The following is an 18,712-nucleotide window of genomic DNA, read 5'->3' as shown; positions in this document are numbered from 1 at the left end:
TGCGCTCCCCCACATTCCATTTGATGATGCCCCACAGATGCTCACTAGGGTTTAGGTCTGGAGACATGCTTGGCTAGTCCATCACCTTTACCCTTAGCTCCTTTAGCAAGGCAGTGGTTGTCTTGGAGGTGTGTTTGGGGATGTTATCATGTTGAAATACTGCCCTGCGGCCCAGCCCCCGAAGGGAGGGGATCATGCTCTGCTTCAGTATGTCACAGTACATGTTGGCATTCATGGTTCCCTAAATAAACTGTAGCTCCCCAGTGCCGGCAGCACTCATGCAGGCCCAGACAATGACACTCCCACCACCATGCTTGACTGTAGACAAGACACACTGGTCTTTGTACTCCTCACCTGGTTGCCGCCACACTTGCTTGACACCATCTGAACCAAATAAGTTTATCTTGGTCTCATCGTACCACAGGATATGATTCCAGTAATCCATGTCCTTAGTCTGCTTGTCTTCAGCAAACTGTTTGTGGGCTTTCTTGTGCATAATCTTTAGAAGAGGCTTCCTTCTGGGACGACAGCCATGCAGACCAGTTTGATGCAGTGTGCGGCGTATGGTCTGAGCACTGACAGGCTGACCCCCTACCCCTTCAAACTCTGCAGCAATGCTGGCAGCACTTATACATCTATTTCCCAAAGACAACCTCTGGATATGACACTGAGCATGTGCACTTAACTTCTTTGGTCGACTATGGCGAGGCCTGTTCTGAATGGAACGTGTCCTGTGAAACTGCTGTATGGTCTTGCCCACTGTGATGCAGCTTAGTTTCAGGGTCTTGGCAATCTTCTTATGGTCTAGGCCATCTTTATGTAGAGCAACAATTCTTTTTTTCAGATCCTCAGAGAGTTATTTGCCCTGAGGTGCCATGTTGAACTTCCAGTGACCAGTATGAGAGTGTGAGAGTGATAATACCAAATTTAACACATCTGCTCCCTATTCACACCTGAGACCTTGTAACACTAACGAGTCACATGACACCGGGGAGAGAAAATGGCTAATTGGGCCCAATTTGGATATTTCCACTTAGGGGTGTACTCACTTTTGTTGCCAACGGTTTAGACATTAATTGCTGTGTGTTGAGTTATTTTAAGGGGACAGCAAATTTACACTGTTATACAGGCTCTACACTCACTACTTTACATTGTAGCAAAGTATCATTTCTTCAGTGTTGTCACATGAAAAGATATAATAAAATATTTACAAAAATGTTAGGGGTGTACTCACTTTTGTGAGATACTGTATATGTTGGATCAATCCATTTGACCTCAACACTATTTGTGTAGCTGAGTCTCTTTTTATATATATATATATATATATATATATATATATATATATATATATATATATATATATATATATATACTAGTTTTGGGTGTTGCAGCTCCTTCTTAACACCGATGTAATGTATGTAGAAACCAAACACTGAACTCCTTCCCACAATTAATACAGAGGAAACACAGAACACAAAAACACAAATCTAAGTGCAGTATCAAAGATGATTGAATATTTTAATAAAACATTTACAAAAGATGCATTCACAAGACCAAACCTCAAACATGTGAGGTATGTAAAGCACACTTAAAGCGACAGTCTAGTCAAAATTAAACTTTAATGATTCAGATAGTGCATGCAATTTTAAACAACTTTCCAATTGACTTTTATTATTAAATTTGCTTTGTTCCCTTGGTGGTATTTTTGAAAAGTTAAACCTAGGTAGTCTCAAACTGATTTCTAAACCATTGAAAACCGCCCCTTAGCTCAGAGCATTTTGAAAATGTTTCACAGTTAGACAGTACTAGTTCATGTGTGTCATATAGATAAAATTGTGCTAACTCCCGTGGAGTTATTTAGGAGTCTGGACTGAATGGCTAAACTGCATGTCTGTCAAAAGCACTGAGATAAGGGGCAGTCTGCAAAGGCTTAGATACAAGGTAATCACAGAGGTAAAACATATATTAATAAAAAAAAATGTAGTATCTTTATTTTTGTTTTTTTAAAAAGCACAAAGCAGTTTTATATATAGATAATTACGAGTGGAGCGTACAAATATTTTGCGCTCCACTCGTAATTAAGTCCTTAATATTTTAGTTTTAGTTTTTTCATTATTTCCAGTTATTGATTGAGAAAGCACTTTTTTTTCTGGTTCTGCAAGACATTGGAAGAAAAACTCTTATAAAATATTTACTCCTGTATAGATCTAGGTCACTGTTGAAGTTAATCCTCAAAATATTGCTCTCCCAAGCATTATAATAGAGAAACTGTTATGTGTATGCATAAGTTCCGGGCAATCCAAGTTGTCCCAAAATATAAATACATGCAACAGAAAAATATCAGTTATAAGATTGTAAAAGTCATGTATATGTGAAATCAGAATACATTGATCATTTACTTTTTACAGTTTTTGGAGTAATAATGTTCTTATAATTGCCAAATGTAATAATCATACAGTGTTATTATAAAATTGGCAATCCATATGTGGTGTTCAGGTAGCCATTAGATCTCCTTACTGTTGTTCCGGTCACATGACCACCAATAAAAGATTCCAAATGCCCAGGTAGTGTTAACACAATCAAGGGCTATACAACTACTGATCAATATTGGAATTTCTGACTCTAATTACCACATCTCTTTAATTATTTGCTCAGTGTCTCAGTCAAGTTGACATAGCAGCCCCCTTGAATTGGGTCAATTACTAATAATCCACCTTCCTTCTTCTCCATATTGTGAATTTATTTACTGCTATCTCTTTAAGTCTGCATTCTACATTCAGGATACAAATTATGCTGATATTTTTTTCTCATATCCAAAACATCCACCATATTTACTATACTGTGCTATATGCCCCTGGTCGCCCATCAACATGCCATGAATTTTCTCTTTGATTACTTCAGTATTGTTGTTTGACGTTCAGAGGAAGGGGCATCTTCACATGATTCTCTTCTGAACTTAAATTTCCAACACCACCTTTTAATTGTGGGGCAAGATGGAGCAGTCTCCTAATGTATCAACCATATGGTAGGGATTTCTGTTAGAGCTGTTTTTCTCCATCAAGTATTTGATGAAAGCACAACATTTATTTTGCTTTGTTTTCTATACAATGATCAACAGTTCACGTAAAATGTCCTGTACACAATAAAATGCTAGCATTAGACACATGCACACTCAGACAACACAGAATAATAAACATGTACTACAGTAATGCAATTTCACAACTTTCCAAAAAATGATTGACTTATTTATTTACCTTCATATACCAATAGCCTTGCTATGTCCTAACAATAGCTTGGTTTCCTCTATTGTCTATATGACACCTAATAATTTTATATCTCTTTCTAAGTTTTATCTCTGTTACATACCAAATTGTGTGCACTGTATGTATAATTTCAGTCTTTTATAGCACCCATGCATGACTCCAACTCAAATAATGACTCTGTACATTATCATATTTATCTTACTTTTGATACAGCCCCAATGTGCATTCATTCTTGGTGTTAATGATAGTTCATTACTTGTAAAGTAGAAATAGCACCAAGAGGCATTATTACACAGTCATAAATACTTCCCCCAAAGCAGCCACTAAGTTAAATTCTCTTCATACAGTAGCTCTGAGCACCCTTTGTCTGTTTGTGTCATGTTCTGTCTCAGGATATCATGTGAGAGCCTCATTGTCTGGGACAGTTGCTTTAAAGGAAGATTAGTAGAAGCCATACTGATTGAAAATGAAAACAAATTTATTTAAACAACAAAATACTTTGTTTAAGCAAATACTTGCAGAATATTTAAATATGCTACTCAGGTATGTTAAGACCACATACAGCAGGAGTGAAAATAAAGAAAACTAGTAAGCAGAGATGCAGATTCAAAAAGGAAAGTCTTTCTCTTGGTAATAACTGAAATGTAAGATTTGCACAAGGCAGAAAACAACTTGTAAACAGGTAGCAGGTTTAAAGGTAAAGTCTTTCTCCTTGTAATTGCTGAGTCCAGGAATTGCACAAGGCAGGAAACAACTTGCAAACTGGTAACAGGTTTAAAGGTAAAGTCTCTCTCCTTGTAATTGCTGAGTGCAGGAATTGCACAATGCAGGAAACAACTTGCAAACTGGTAACAGGTTTAAAGGTAAAGTCTCTCTCCTTGTAATTGCTGAGTGCAGGAATTGCACAATGCAGGAAACAACTTGCAAACTGGTAACAGGTTTAAAGGTAAAGTCTCTCTCCTTGTAATTGCTGAGTGCAGGAAATGCACAAGGCAGGAAACAAACTTGAAGATTGGTAACAGGTTTAAAGGTAAAGGCTTTCTCCTGGTAATACCTTGTAAACAGGTGCAAAGGAAATCTTTCTCCTGGCAATGGCCAAGTGCAGGAATTGCATAAAGCAGGAAACAAACTTGTAGATTGGTAACAGGTTTAAAGGTAAAGGCTTTCTCCTGGTAATACCTTGTAAACAGGTGCAAAGGAAATCTTTCTCCAAAGAAATACAGGAAACAGGTTCTGACTTGACAAAACAGATCCAATGTGAAGACAAAAATGCAGACTAAAAGCCATCCTTAAATAGGGAGGTTTTGCACATTGTTGGTTCTGATTAATTCCAGAATTGAGAACACCTGTGTGTTGCACAGGTGTAATAACAAGTAAGGCAAATTGTTATTTATCAGATCTTTTAAGATCCATGCTATTGCTAGAACTGGCTGTGGCTCAACATGTAAGCAAACAGAAATAGCAACCACAGAGCCACAGGTTCAAATCCCCACACAGCCCTTCTTAGCAGAATGCCTCCCAGACCTTTTCTTTTTCTTTTTCGTCTGGAGGCTTGGTTCATGACAGTTTGTCACATGTCAACCAGTGATAAGCAAGCTGGGCAAGATATCTGAGGAGGAGAAAAGGTATACCGATATGGTAAAAGATGGTCAGCTGAGATCATCATGGCAAGAAATTATTTTCCAAGTAACCTACCTACAACAGCCTAATGATAGATCTAAGTGTACATATATTGCTTTTTAATGCATGGCCATGCTTTTAGACATGTTAAATAGGTCCTGTTTCCCTTTATTAGGTGATGTGATATCAAATAAAATAAGCAGATGACAAAGAGATAGAAAAAAATGAAAAAGACATAGATCTTCAAATGAACTTTGATAAGAAAAGGCTTGACATATACAACTCTAGGTATTAGGGCATTATTTGATAGATGTATTAAAAGTTCCAAAGAATGACAAAGAGTGATAATCCCACGGAAGATGATTTTTGACTGAAAACAAAATAATAAGTCATATTTACTTTATTATGTCAGGCAATGTTAAGTCAACTAGACATGTGCAGCCATGTAAAATTCTTTCATAATGAATTTTCATAATGAATATTCGAATTACCCAGAATATTTTTTGGTTGCACTATTTGTTTAAAACTAAATGAACACTGAATATTCTTAGAACATTTACATTTGTTTTCGTTAAACAAATGTATATGTTCCAAAGCTAAAGGTAAAAATGTTCACTTGTAGCTTTATACTTACCTTTAGCGCGCTGGAGAGCCTTTAGTGCAGGCCCTGGGAGTCACCCCGCTGTCTCCTGTTAGTGCTGTCGGGGCTCAGTGAAGAAGAGGACTGGGTTAGTGTGACTCTCCCGTGTTCTAAAGATAACTATCTTAACCTTTTAAAGGAAACAAATGAATACTGTTGAATTTCTTCAGTATTTATTAGTTTTCAAAACGAATATCCCTGTTTCTTCACGAGTTTGCATTTGTGACAAAACCAAATGTGCATGTCTAGTAAAAACAATAGGGAACCTTTTCTACATAAGAAAAAAAGAAAATATAAATAGACTTAAAAAAATAAAAATAAAATTATAATATTATATTTAACCAAAAGATAAACTGTGATACTGGGATCTCAACAGAAAAATGCAAATTATCAACAGATTTAAGACTATTATCAGTAGAGTTAAAATTTGAAAGTCTAAAAATATGAGTTCAAAGCAAACAACCACACTCCAGGTGTGAAATAATAATACAACTCAAGTAAACATACATCAAAGAATAATCAAAGAATAATAACAAGTCAGTAGTAGCCTCTCCTTTGAAATATAGGTCACTTGTATGCTTTATTAGTTCATTCTCATTTTTGTGCTTGTACCCGATTTACTAGAGATATACATTTGGACTTGTCGAGTCATTTGATATATGAACAATTAAATATATTATTGGACAAAACAGATGAAAAATTAATTATTGCTTTACAAAATTGATGCCATTTGGCCCCCAAAAAAAGTATAGGAATGGGAGGAGTTATAATGTTTGGTTAATAAGCTCCTTTGTCTCTAATAATGCACAGGGGGTCTTAATATTTTTTTTTGTCTATTGTCACATGTCCAATCTTGCCATAGTGTTAATAATGACTGATGTTAAGGACAGCCAGTCAGGCACTTAATGCTAGATTTAGTCAAACAGGTATTTTATGTTCTTTAAACATTGAAAAATAGGTTCTGTTATTTGTTAGAATCCTATAATGTGAGATTTTTGTTAATATAAATTGTCTATATTAGCTGTTCCTATTGGAAATAACGGTAACAAATCCAAATCCAATATTTGTCGAAAATGAATACCTGCATTGTCGAAATCCGGCTGAACCAAACATTTGAAAAAAATCTGAAATAAATCTTTTGTATGAAACAAAATTTTTCACCCATGTATATGTCTACGATTTACTGTAATTTTGATACAATAAGCTCTTTAGATGGTTATTACATTTTTACTTTTTTTTTCTCTTGCGTTCCCAGTATTATATCTATTGGGCTAGATTACAAGTGGAGGGCTAATTTATCACGCACCAGTAAATGGGCAAATTCGCCCATTTACGGGCGCACAATAAATAACCAGCCATTACAAGTGTCTGGTCAATGCTACCGGAGTTTGCAGTAGCAATTAGCTCTCCAGAAATTAACCAGAGATCAGATCTCTGGTTAATTATAAAAATGACACCCAATTGCCCCCAAAATAAACTGTATGATGCCTTTAAAAAAAACAACAACATAGAATCTTTCATTTTTAAAATAATAACTACACGAAGCAGTTGAAGTTTGTTAATGCTGTTTCTAATGGGAACAGCAAATTTACAGCTTATTTTAATTTTAACCATTTGTTAATGCTGACTGAACAAATAGGGGTTGATTACAACTTTTTAGAAAAACGTATCTAATTATTTTTCTAAAACAAATCGTCATTAAAATCTAAGGGAGATCTTTGTAGTTAAATCATTTGATATGTTTTTCTAAAAGATTGTAATCAACCCTATACCTTGCTGATTTTTTGCAGCCTACCTTGACCTCTCTGAACCTCTTGACTTTGATTTGCCTCTAACCCTTTTTAATCAAAGTGATTGAAAAAGGATGCATTTCTTTTGGTACCCCACCTCCCTATGATAGGTTAAGGCTTGATTTGACAAGCCTGTATGACTAAATTCCTTTCCTGCCCCTTCCTCTACCTTTGGTGGCAAACACTACAAATTAAATCAATTATCCCATTAGGGATGGGTGTATGTGGCTGAATAAAAATTTGAATACTAGAACGAATATTCCTTTGGATATTCAGTTTACTAAATCGAATATCAATAGGAACAAAAATTGTTTAAAATTTGAAAATCAAATATTAGTTTTGATTTTTCAATGTTGCTTTCAATTTCGAATGTTAGCTTTTGAATCAAATGTTGCTTTCAAATTCAATGTTGTTTTAGAATTTGAATGTTGCTTTCGATTTTGTATGCTCATAATAGTTCAAATTTACACATTGGAATTTCAAATGTTTATATTCGATATATTGGGAATATTTAGAAATTTGGGATTTGCATTATTTCAAATTAGCTTTTTAAAATAAAATGTATTTTGAAATATAAACATAAAATTTGAACATACAAACAAATATTACTGAATGTTAATCAAAATTTGAATTCCAATATTCAAAATTAGAATGTTAGAATGTTTGATAAACATTCGAAATTCAATTTGAACGGACAAATGTATAAAATTACATTTTGAATGTTGCAAAATATTCACCCTTCCCTATCAAGCACTAGTTTGTTCTTCATCAGTTTTGTCCTATAATATATTTGACTGCACATCTCTACTGTCTATAGGAAAAGTGATCATTATTAGTATAGCAATAACCTGTCATTTAGAAAGTCACCTACAAAATAAAAGCAATGAAATGACCCCCTTCCTCTCTCTAAAAAAATCTTACTGGTGCTCATGATTGTAAGGATTCACAATTTTTAGGGTGATTAACATTTTCGATAATAAGAAAGTATACAAAATTATACTTAAAAAAACATATATTAATTATAAATATATTAATTAAAATATGTATAGTTTTGTAGAGCATTCTGAAACAAAATAACCATAAATCTCATGTTTTAGACAAATGCATTTTTCGTTTCTAGCATAGTTACTTTTCAGTAGGGTTTCATTATTTGACTTGGTATAGTTATACTTTCCTAATATGAGGAATAGACTATGAGCTAAGACAATCAAACTAGTTTTACAAAAAATGCATTTCTCTGTGAACTTAGACACCTTACTGTTACCATTAAAATCTGGAGACTATATTATTCAATAATAGTTATTTAAATAATATTAATGACAAAAAAACAGTATTGTTGGAAGAATTTCATTTTAGAACCTCTTCTGTAGTGTTTGTAGAAGGCTTTTCCTATTTATCCAAATACACATAAAGGGCCAGATTAGAAGTGGTGCGCTAACGTTTTCTTTCACTTGTGTGCTAACTGCACTAAATGTAAATAATTAGTTTTTAATTATGTAGCATGAGGCAGTATATTCATGGCTGTTATGTTCACATATTCTGACACATGAATTCAATTAAATGGTTAATAAACACAAAGGACAAAGTTTAAAGTGGTGTTCTAACATTTTTTTTTTTTTGCTCACATGCGAACTCTGAACGTTCAAAGTTAAATTTTAATGCACACAGGTTAGCGAGCGTATTACAAGTAAAAAGTAAAAAAGCTAGAACGTTAGCGAAAGTCCAATGCACGAACTTTGGATATCTTGACTGTGTTAACTTCTTTTCCTATAGACTTCACTGGGGCACGCTGTAAAGAAAAACAACTAACACCTATCACTCAACGCTATCAAACAACTAACACCTATCACTAACGCTAACCTTACACAGCATTAGAGCAACTTCGCTAAAGCTGAAGTTATGAATACTTTACATTCCAATGTTCTTCACATTGAAGAAAATATTTTTATTTTAAAATATATATTTCTTTATATATATGATAATTTTTTGGTTAAATATTTATCTATACCTATTTATCTATATGAATACAAACAGGTATATATATATATATATATTTTTTTTTTATTATTTTTTATTTTTATATATATATATATATATATATATATATATATATATATATATATATATATATATATATATATATATATATATACTCTAGTCTATATATATATAAAAGGTGACATCACAGAAATATATAAATCACCTGGAGACCTAGATAGATTTTGCTCTCAGCTAGGAATATCATCCATCACTGCCATGTTTTCATCTGAAGAGATCTCATGAAGACTCATCCGTCCTGACAACTTCTAAACCACAATGTCCTGTGTTGGCTACATTGAATAAGAAACATAGAACCAGCAAGCATTTATCAGGATCTCCTTCACAACCATTGGTGGGAAGAAATGGCTGAGCTGACTATATAATACTACAATAACACTTACTGGACACATAAGATAACCTACAATAGAGGATCTTCTATGACACTCTATTATCTATGTTTCCCATTAAGTCCTATTTTCCCCTTAAAGAGATATTTATGATCAGAATTATAGTAATAAATAGCTGTGAAAACTCCTAATATGTTTAAAATCAATAGCACAAAACTAAATTGAATGTTATATCATATATAATCTCTTGATCTACTTCATGAACCATAACAAGTGTAGCAATTGATAATATTGATATATGGCTACCTTAACAAGAAAAGAAAGAAAAAATAAACAGGAATGTAAGCTTAGGAGCAGCCTATTTTTTGTTCAGAAGCCTGGGTAGCGCTTGCTGATTGGTGGCTACATTTAGCCACTAATCACCATGAGCTACCCAGGTGCTAACTCAAAATCTGAAATTCTAATTATAAATCTACCACAACAGCATATTTGAATTATTATGACTAACATGTCCTTGACATTTACCGCACAGCTCCATACAATACTTTGGCATTCACATTGCACCTAACCATAAAATACTTTATGATAATAATTATAATGCACTACTGAAAAATATAAACACTGACCCTCTCTCTTGGAGTGTAAAACAACTGTCATGGCAGAATACAATCTATCAAGATGACCATACTACTGAAGATATTGTATATACTACAGGATCTCCCTATCCCACTCTAAGCCACATACTTAAAACAGATACAAAATAGTATCACAAAGTACATATGGGGACATAAAAAACATGAATTAGTAGTTCACTGGAGGGGGACTGGGAGTTCCAAACATCAAACTACATTATGATGCAGTCACTCTGCATTGAATCCTTGATTGGCACGGCTAAGGAGGCAAAATGTTTGGATAACGCTTGATTTACACGTATTAAGAACACCACAAGTGAGTGCCCTCTGTTGGGTGCCGAAAGAGAGTAGACCCCCAAACTACAAAGGATTAGATAACCATAGACATCTTTTTTTTATCCTGGGACCACATTAACAATAATTATCTTGGTATATCGTCCACGTGTTCCATGCTCATTCCCATTCCACAAAATGCAGAACTAGCCTAGATAGTAGCTTTCTTGGGAAATACTAGCGGGGATACACTATACCATTGTGGAATCTTCTTGAAAATGGCAAGTGGAAAACCAGAGAAGATAGATTCAATAGGATATCATTATGTCTCATGGCTTAAATATTCCCAGCTTCAACACTTTTGGCCCAGTTCAGGGCGCACTTTCAGTAGCGGGGAGGCTCTGGCAATGATCCCTAGAAAAAGACTTACCAACATACACAAATAAATGGCAAGAATTATGCATTTCTGTTTCTGACACAGAATGGAAAAATATTTTTACCAGGAACAGACGGTCCTCTGTGTCCACACAGAACTTAGAGATGAATGCTAGAATTCTTATCTGATGGTACCTAACACCATCACGATTAGTTGCAATCCCCAATGGAGCATCTCAGAGGTGCTGGAGGGGATGTGGGGCACATGGTTACTTGGCACATATGTAGTGGACATGTAGAATATTTCAGCCATTATGGAACCTTTTAGACTCACACCACAGATAGTGTTACTTAATCATCTCCCTAAAAAATTATGCCCAACTGAAACACATCATTTACAAATAGGTATCAATGCAAACATCCCTTGTTGCGAGACATTGAAAAACTCCATTCTCACCAACTAGACAAATGTGGATTGAGAGGACAACAGAATTACTTTCATAAGAAGAATATGGATTCCTTAAACGCAACTCTATTGGGAACAATTGTCAACAGTAAACCCAATCTGATCGAAACATTTGAACGGATACAAATTGACATTATATCAAAGGAATATGTTTTCCTTCTCCAAGCACTTGAAATCATACCACTGTGTTCTAGGTGATGGGGATTCCTCTTTCCCCTCTTAGTGTGACATCCTTTCCTATTCTTTTAGCTCAACTGACCCTCCTCTTTCTATCACCTATTAAGCCTAAGTATGGACTATAATAACTAACGGCATCCCTTGGAGGGGAGGGCTCCCATTCATAAGAAGATTATAAAGACTTTTATTTGAAGACTAACTTCTAGATGCATTTATAACTGAACTGAGTTAATCACATAAGTAATGAATCTGTTGACAATATATATATATTAAACAATTCAAACTCCTACATTATAAGTACATATGTTTGTTTGTAACTTTGTTTTAATTGTAATAAATAATTATAAATATATAATGTATATATATATATATATATATATATTTATATTTTAAAAAGATAATTTTCTTTATGTGAAGAAAATTGGAATGCAAAGTGGGTGTATTAAAAAACAGTGAAACACATTCAAATTGATTAAAATTGATTAAAAAAGATTTTTCATGTTTCAAGGTATTTGAGTGGAAAGGGCTCATATTTGCATATACAATCACATAAATACACATGTACATACACATATATATGCACACATACACATACTTATATATATATATATATACATACAAACACAAATATATACAAATAGTTTGTCAGATCACCATATTCTTTTTAACCTCTTCACTACCGGGACTTTCAGAGAAAATTTTGCCAAAAATACTGTAGAATTTTTAACATTTTTGCTATCACTCCATTTAAACAGAATTAAAGCCTTGTTTTATTCATTTACCCATCAAAACTATATATATATTTTAAGTAGACAACCCAAGGTATTGATCTAGGCCTCCATTTCACCGCCAAATGCCAAATGTCTGCCAGTACTGATAAACCACTTAAAATATATATATATCAATCATATAGCAATCATTAGTTAGGGCCCTCCACACCCTCACATCCCTCACATCCCTTTTTCTGTAGTGTAGCTGCCCCATCTCTCCCTTTCCCTTTATTTTTTTTGTTTTCTGTAGCATAGGGCCCTCCCACTAAAAATAAAAAAAAAACTAAATTACAAAATTTATAAAACAAAACTAAAATTACCAAAAAAAATCTAAGATTACAAAAAATAATAAGCAAAATTATCCAAAATAATAAAAACTAAACCTAATCTAATACCCCTATAAAAACAAAAAAGCACCCCCAATATAAAAACACCCCCTAATCTAACAATAAACTGCCAATAGCCCTAAAAAGAACCCTTTGTAGGGCTTTGCTCTAAGTTAAACAGCTCTTTTACTTTAAAAAATACTAAGTCCCCCCTAACAGTAAACCCCCCCAACCCAACCCCCAAAAATAAAAAACCTAAGTCTAAATAAACCTAAGCTACCCATTGCCCCTAAAAGGGCATGTGTATGGGCATTGCCCTTAAAAGGGCAATCAGCTCTTTAGTGCCCAATAAAAAAAATTAAAAAAATCCCTAATCTAAAAAAAACACCACCCAAAAAATAAAATAAAAACCTAAGTCTAACCCCAAAATAGGTACTCACCATTCCTAAGGTCTGTCAGTAAAGGTCTTCTTCCAGACGGCTCCATCTTCATCCAGCGTGGGGACACCTATCTTCATCCGGAGCGAAGGTGGCCGTGGAGCAGGAACGACGGCCGCGCAGACATCCAGCGTGGAGGATCCTCTTCATGCAATCGCCACCGCACACTGAAGATTGAATGTTTTATATTTGGGGTACCTTGCATTCCTATTGGCTGAAAAATTCAAATCAGCAAATAGGAATGCAAAGGTACATTTTCTTTCATGATTTAGATAGAGCATGCAATTTTAAACAACTTTCGAATTTACTTCTTGGGGGATATCTATCAAGCCGTCAACCGCAAAAATGCCAGAATTCCACAGCGTAATTGTTGCAAGCTTGATCCAACCTAGTTATCCTACAGACCGGCAAATGTTGAAATTTGTGACGTAACATACGATCCGCCGGTCTCAATCTGACGCAGATTGATGCTTACGTCATTACAGATGTTCCGAATACACATTCAGCTCTATTTGACACCTTTTCCCAGTTATCAAATTTCTAACAGGTACGTTTGCGGCTATTCCGGCCCAGCATACCTGGTTTTCAATCCGCCACCCTGGAGGAGTCAATAGGAGTCTGAAAGCACTGAAAGCTTATGTTCGATGCTGCCAAATATCCCATTGATTTCTATGATTGAAAACAAGTTATGTTTACACCTAACACCCTAACATAAGCCCCAAATCTAAACACCCCTAATCTGCCACCCCCAACATCGCCTAAATAAAAGTTATTAACCCCTATCCCACCACTCCCCGACCCCGCCGCAACCTAAATAAACTTATTAACCCCTAAACCCCTGGCCTCCCACATCACTACCACTAAGTAAACCTATTAACCCCTAGACCGTCAGCCCCCCACATTGCCATGAACTAAAATAAGATATTAACCCCTAAACCTAACAACCCGCTAACTTTAAATTAAAATTACAACATCCCTATCTTAATATAAATTAAAACTTACCTGTAGTGATGTCGCGAACCTAAAAATTTTGGTTCGCGAACGGCGGACTCGAACTTCCGCTATTGTTCGCGAACCAGCGAACCGCCATTGACTTCAATAGGCAGGCGAACTTTAAAACCCACAAGGACTGTTTCTGGCCACAATAGTGATGGAAAAGTTGTTTCAAGGGTACTAACACCTGGACTGTGGCATGCTGGAGGGGGATCCATGTCAAAACTCCCATGGAAAATTACATAGTTGATGCAGAGTCTGCTTTTAACTCCTAAAGGGCCTAAATCACCTAACATTAATAAATTGTTTGCAATAACAATGGAAAATGAAATTAGATTAAACTTGCAATTAGCAAACTTATGTAAAAGTTTTTTTTTTTTTTTTTAAATAATGTTAAACCAACAGGTATGAGTGGTTGCACAGAGCAATTAATCACAGTATATGCTTGCTGTTGGCCTGGCACACAGGCCTGATGGTAAATTAAATTAGATTAAACTTGCAATTAGCAAACTAATGTAAAAGTTTTTTTTTTTTTTTTTTTTTAAATAATGTTAAACAAACAGGTATGAGTGGTTGCACAGAGCAATTAATAACAGTATATGCTTGCTGTAGGCCTGGCACACAGACCTGATGGTAAATTAAATTAGATTAAACATGCAATTAGCAAACTAATGTAAAAGTTTTTTTTTTTTTTTTTTTAAATAATGTTAAACCAACAGGTATGAGTGGTTGCACAGAGCAATTAATAACAGTATATGCTTGCTGTAGGCCTGGCACACAGACCTGATGGAAAATAAAATTAGATTAAACTTGCAATTAGCTCACACACAGGCTCACACACAGGCTGGTGGCAGGCAGGCAAATGCAAAAAAAAAAAAACGACTGGAGTTCTAGCACTATGCAAAAAAAATATAAAAATTTTTTAGCCCTGAAAAGGGCTTTTTGGGGTGCTGTCCTTTCAGCAGAGATCAGATGAGTCCTTCAGGACTTTAGTGGAGACTGAATAGACTAGCCTAACTATGAATTTCCATATAAAATCAGGAGCTGCAACAATAAACCTCCTCTCTCTTCAAAAGCTGCATCACAATGATTCTAAAATGGCTCCTGCCCGGGACCTGGGAGGGTCTGGAAGGGAGTGTCTGCTGCTGATTGGCTGTAATGTGTCTGCAGACTGTGAGATACAGGGTCAAAGTTTACTCAATGATGACTAATAGGGGGCGGATCGAACATCGCATATGTTCACCCGCGGCGGCGAACACGAACAAGCTATGTTCGCAGGGAACCGTTCGCAGGCGAACAGTTCGAGACATCACTACTTACCTGTAGAATGAAATTAAACTAATTTTAAACTATTAATTAACCTACCCTAACTATTATACTACAATTAAATTAAACTAGCAATTAAATAAACTAATTTACATATTATAAAAACCTAACTCTACTAAAATTATTTAAATATACTATTAAACCTTATTAAAATTACTAAATTACAAAAATTAAACAAACCCTAAGTTACAAAAACAAACAAACACTAAATTACAAAAAATAAAAAAACACATTATAAAAAATAAAAAAGAATTACACCTAATCTAATAACGCTATCAAAATAAAAAAGCCCCCCCCCAAAATAAAAAAAAAACCAGCACACAATAAACTACCAATGGCCCTTAAAAGGGACTTTTGTGGGGCATTGTCCCAAAGAAATCAGCTCCTTTACCTGTAAAGAAAAAGTACAAACACCCCCAAAGCAGTAAAACCCATCACCCAACCAACCAACCCCCCCAAATAAAAAAACTATCTAAAATAACCTAAGCTCCCCATTGCCCTGAAAAGGGCATTTGTATGGGCATTGCCCTTAAAGGGGCATTTAGCTCTTTTACATGCCCAGACCCTAATCTAAGAATAAAACCCACCCAAAAAACCCTTAAATAAACCCAACACTAACCCCCGACGATACACTTACAGTTATAGAAGTCCCGCTTGAAGGATCCATCCAGCCGGCAAGAAGTCTTTATCCAGGCGGCCTTTTTGATCTTCATCCAGCCGGTGAAGTCCTCATCCAGGTGGCAAGAAGTCTTCATCCAGACGGCATCTTCTATCTTCATCCATCTGGCATGGAGTGGGTCCATCCTGAAGACATCCGGCGAGGAGCATCCTCTTCATACGGTCGCCGCCGTAAACTGGAACTTCAATGCAAATGACGTCATCCAAGATGACATCCCTTGCATTCCTATTGGCTGAAATATTTCAATCAGCCAATAGGATTAGAGCTGCTAAAATCCTATTGGCTGTTCCAATCAACCAATAAGAGTTGAGCAGCTTACATTCTATTGGCTGTTCCAATCAGTCAATAGGATGAGAGCTAAATCCTATGGCGTCACTTGCATTGAAGTTTCAGTTTACGGCAGCAACCGTATGAAGAGGATGCTCTGCGCCAGATGTCTTCAGGATGGACCCGCTCCGCGCCGTATGGATCAGGACTTTGCCAGCTGGATGAAGATCGAAGAGGCCGCCTGGATGAAGACTGGAAGCGGGACTTCAATAACTGTAAGTGGATTGTCGGGGGTTAGTGTTGGGTTTATTTAAGGTTTTTTTGGGTGGGTTTTATTTTTAGATTAGGGTCTGGGCAATTAAAAGGGCTAAATGCAATGTCCATACAAATGCCCTTTTCAGGGCCATGGGGAGCTTAGGTTATTTTAGATAGTTTTTTTATTTGGGGGGGGGTGGTTGGTTGGGTGGTGGGTTTTACTGTTGGGGGGTGTTTGTATTTTTTTTTACAGGTAAAAGAGCTGATTTCTTTGGAGCAATGCCCACAAAAGGCCATTGGTAGTTTATTGTAGGCTAGGGTTTTTTTTATTTTGGGGGGCCTTTTTTATTTTGATAGGGCTATTAGATTAGGTGTAATTCTTTTTTATTTTTGATAATGTGTTATTTTTATTTTTCGTAATTTAGTGTTTGTTTTTGTAACTTAGTGGGTTTTTTTCAGTAATTTAGTAATTTGTAATAAGGTTTAATAGTATATTTAAATTATTTGAGTAGGAATAGGGTTTTTTAATATGTAATTTAGTTAATTTAATTGGTAGTTTAATTTAATTGTAGTATAATAGTTAGGGTAGGTTAATTAATATTTTAAAACAGTTTATTTTAATTCTACAGGTAAGTTTTAATTTATATTAATATAGGGATGTTGTAATTTTAATTTAAAGTTAGTGGGTTGTTAGGTTTAGGGGTTAATAGCTTAATTTAGTTTATGGCGATCTGGGGGGCTGACGGTTTAGCGGTTAATAGGTTTAGTTAGTGGTAGTGATGTGGGAGTCCAAAGGTTTAGGGGTTAATACTTTTATTTAGGTTGCGGCGGGGTCGGATCACGGCAGGATAGGGTTTAATACTTTTATTTCGATTCAGCGGGGTCAGGGAGCTGCTGATGGGTGGTTGCACATATACGTTTCTTGTGATTGGCTTACGGATGTGTTCAGTTTGCTCCTAGTTGTGCATTGCTGCTCTTACAAGAAAAGATACCAAGAAAATTAAGCAAAATTGATAATAGAAGTCTATTCAAAAGTTGTTTACAAAAGTATGCTCTTTCTGACTCATTATAGAAAAAATGTAGATTTCATATCCCTTACATTTTTCTAAAGCAGGATTTGGATGGTGTGACGTAAGCCATACTTTTGAGGTTTGCCCTCAAGATAGTAGAGTAGCAACTTGTTCAGAAGTGTGGTGCTCAGCACAATTAGTAGCCTAATTAGTAGCCTTTTAATTTCCAAAAACCCTAGAGAAGATTTAACAACCATTTGTCTTATGACTGCAGTAGTTTTTTTTTATATAATATTTTATATTTTATATGATTGATATAGATCAATAACTTGGGTTGTATACATAAGTAAATACAAAAAAAAATGTTTCTTGTTCTGTTTAAACAGAATTTGTCCAGTACGTAGGACAAATTCTATGGAATTCTTGGTAGAGAAGGGGTTAACATGCTTTAATGTGATTTGAATATAAATACTTAAAATTCCTATGTTCTTCACAGAAAACAATGTTCTTTTTATTTTTATATATATATATATATATATATATATATATATATATATATATATATATATATATATATATATATATATATATATATATATAATATATATATATATATATATATATATATATATATATATATATATATATGAGATTGAACAGATAAAACAACATAGCTACCACATCATTACAGAAGACAAAACACAAGACTGGGTTAAGAAATTAGATGCTTTAGTGACAAAGTACAAAAACGACTTAATTTCGTTCAAAATTAAAAAACTGACAACGGTAGAAGCCGACTATAGAGAGAGACATATCTACAAATGGTTGTATGGAAAAGACAATGAGGAAGGATATCGCAGACGTAGAAATTTGCGCAAAAAAAACTTGTTGGAGTCCATTGACAGCAGTGAAGGTGACTCCTCAGAAGGTTCCTGTTTACGGCGGCGACCGTATGAAGAGGATGCTCCGCTCCGGATGTCTTCAGGATGGTCCCACGCCGGATGGATGAAGATAGAAGATGCCGTC

Source organism: Bombina bombina, chromosome 5 (assembly GCF_027579735.1).
Source record: "Bombina bombina isolate aBomBom1 chromosome 5, aBomBom1.pri, whole genome shotgun sequence".
Taxonomy (NCBI): domain Eukaryota; kingdom Metazoa; phylum Chordata; class Amphibia; order Anura; family Bombinatoridae; genus Bombina; species Bombina bombina.
This window is presented reverse-complemented; position numbering follows the sequence as displayed.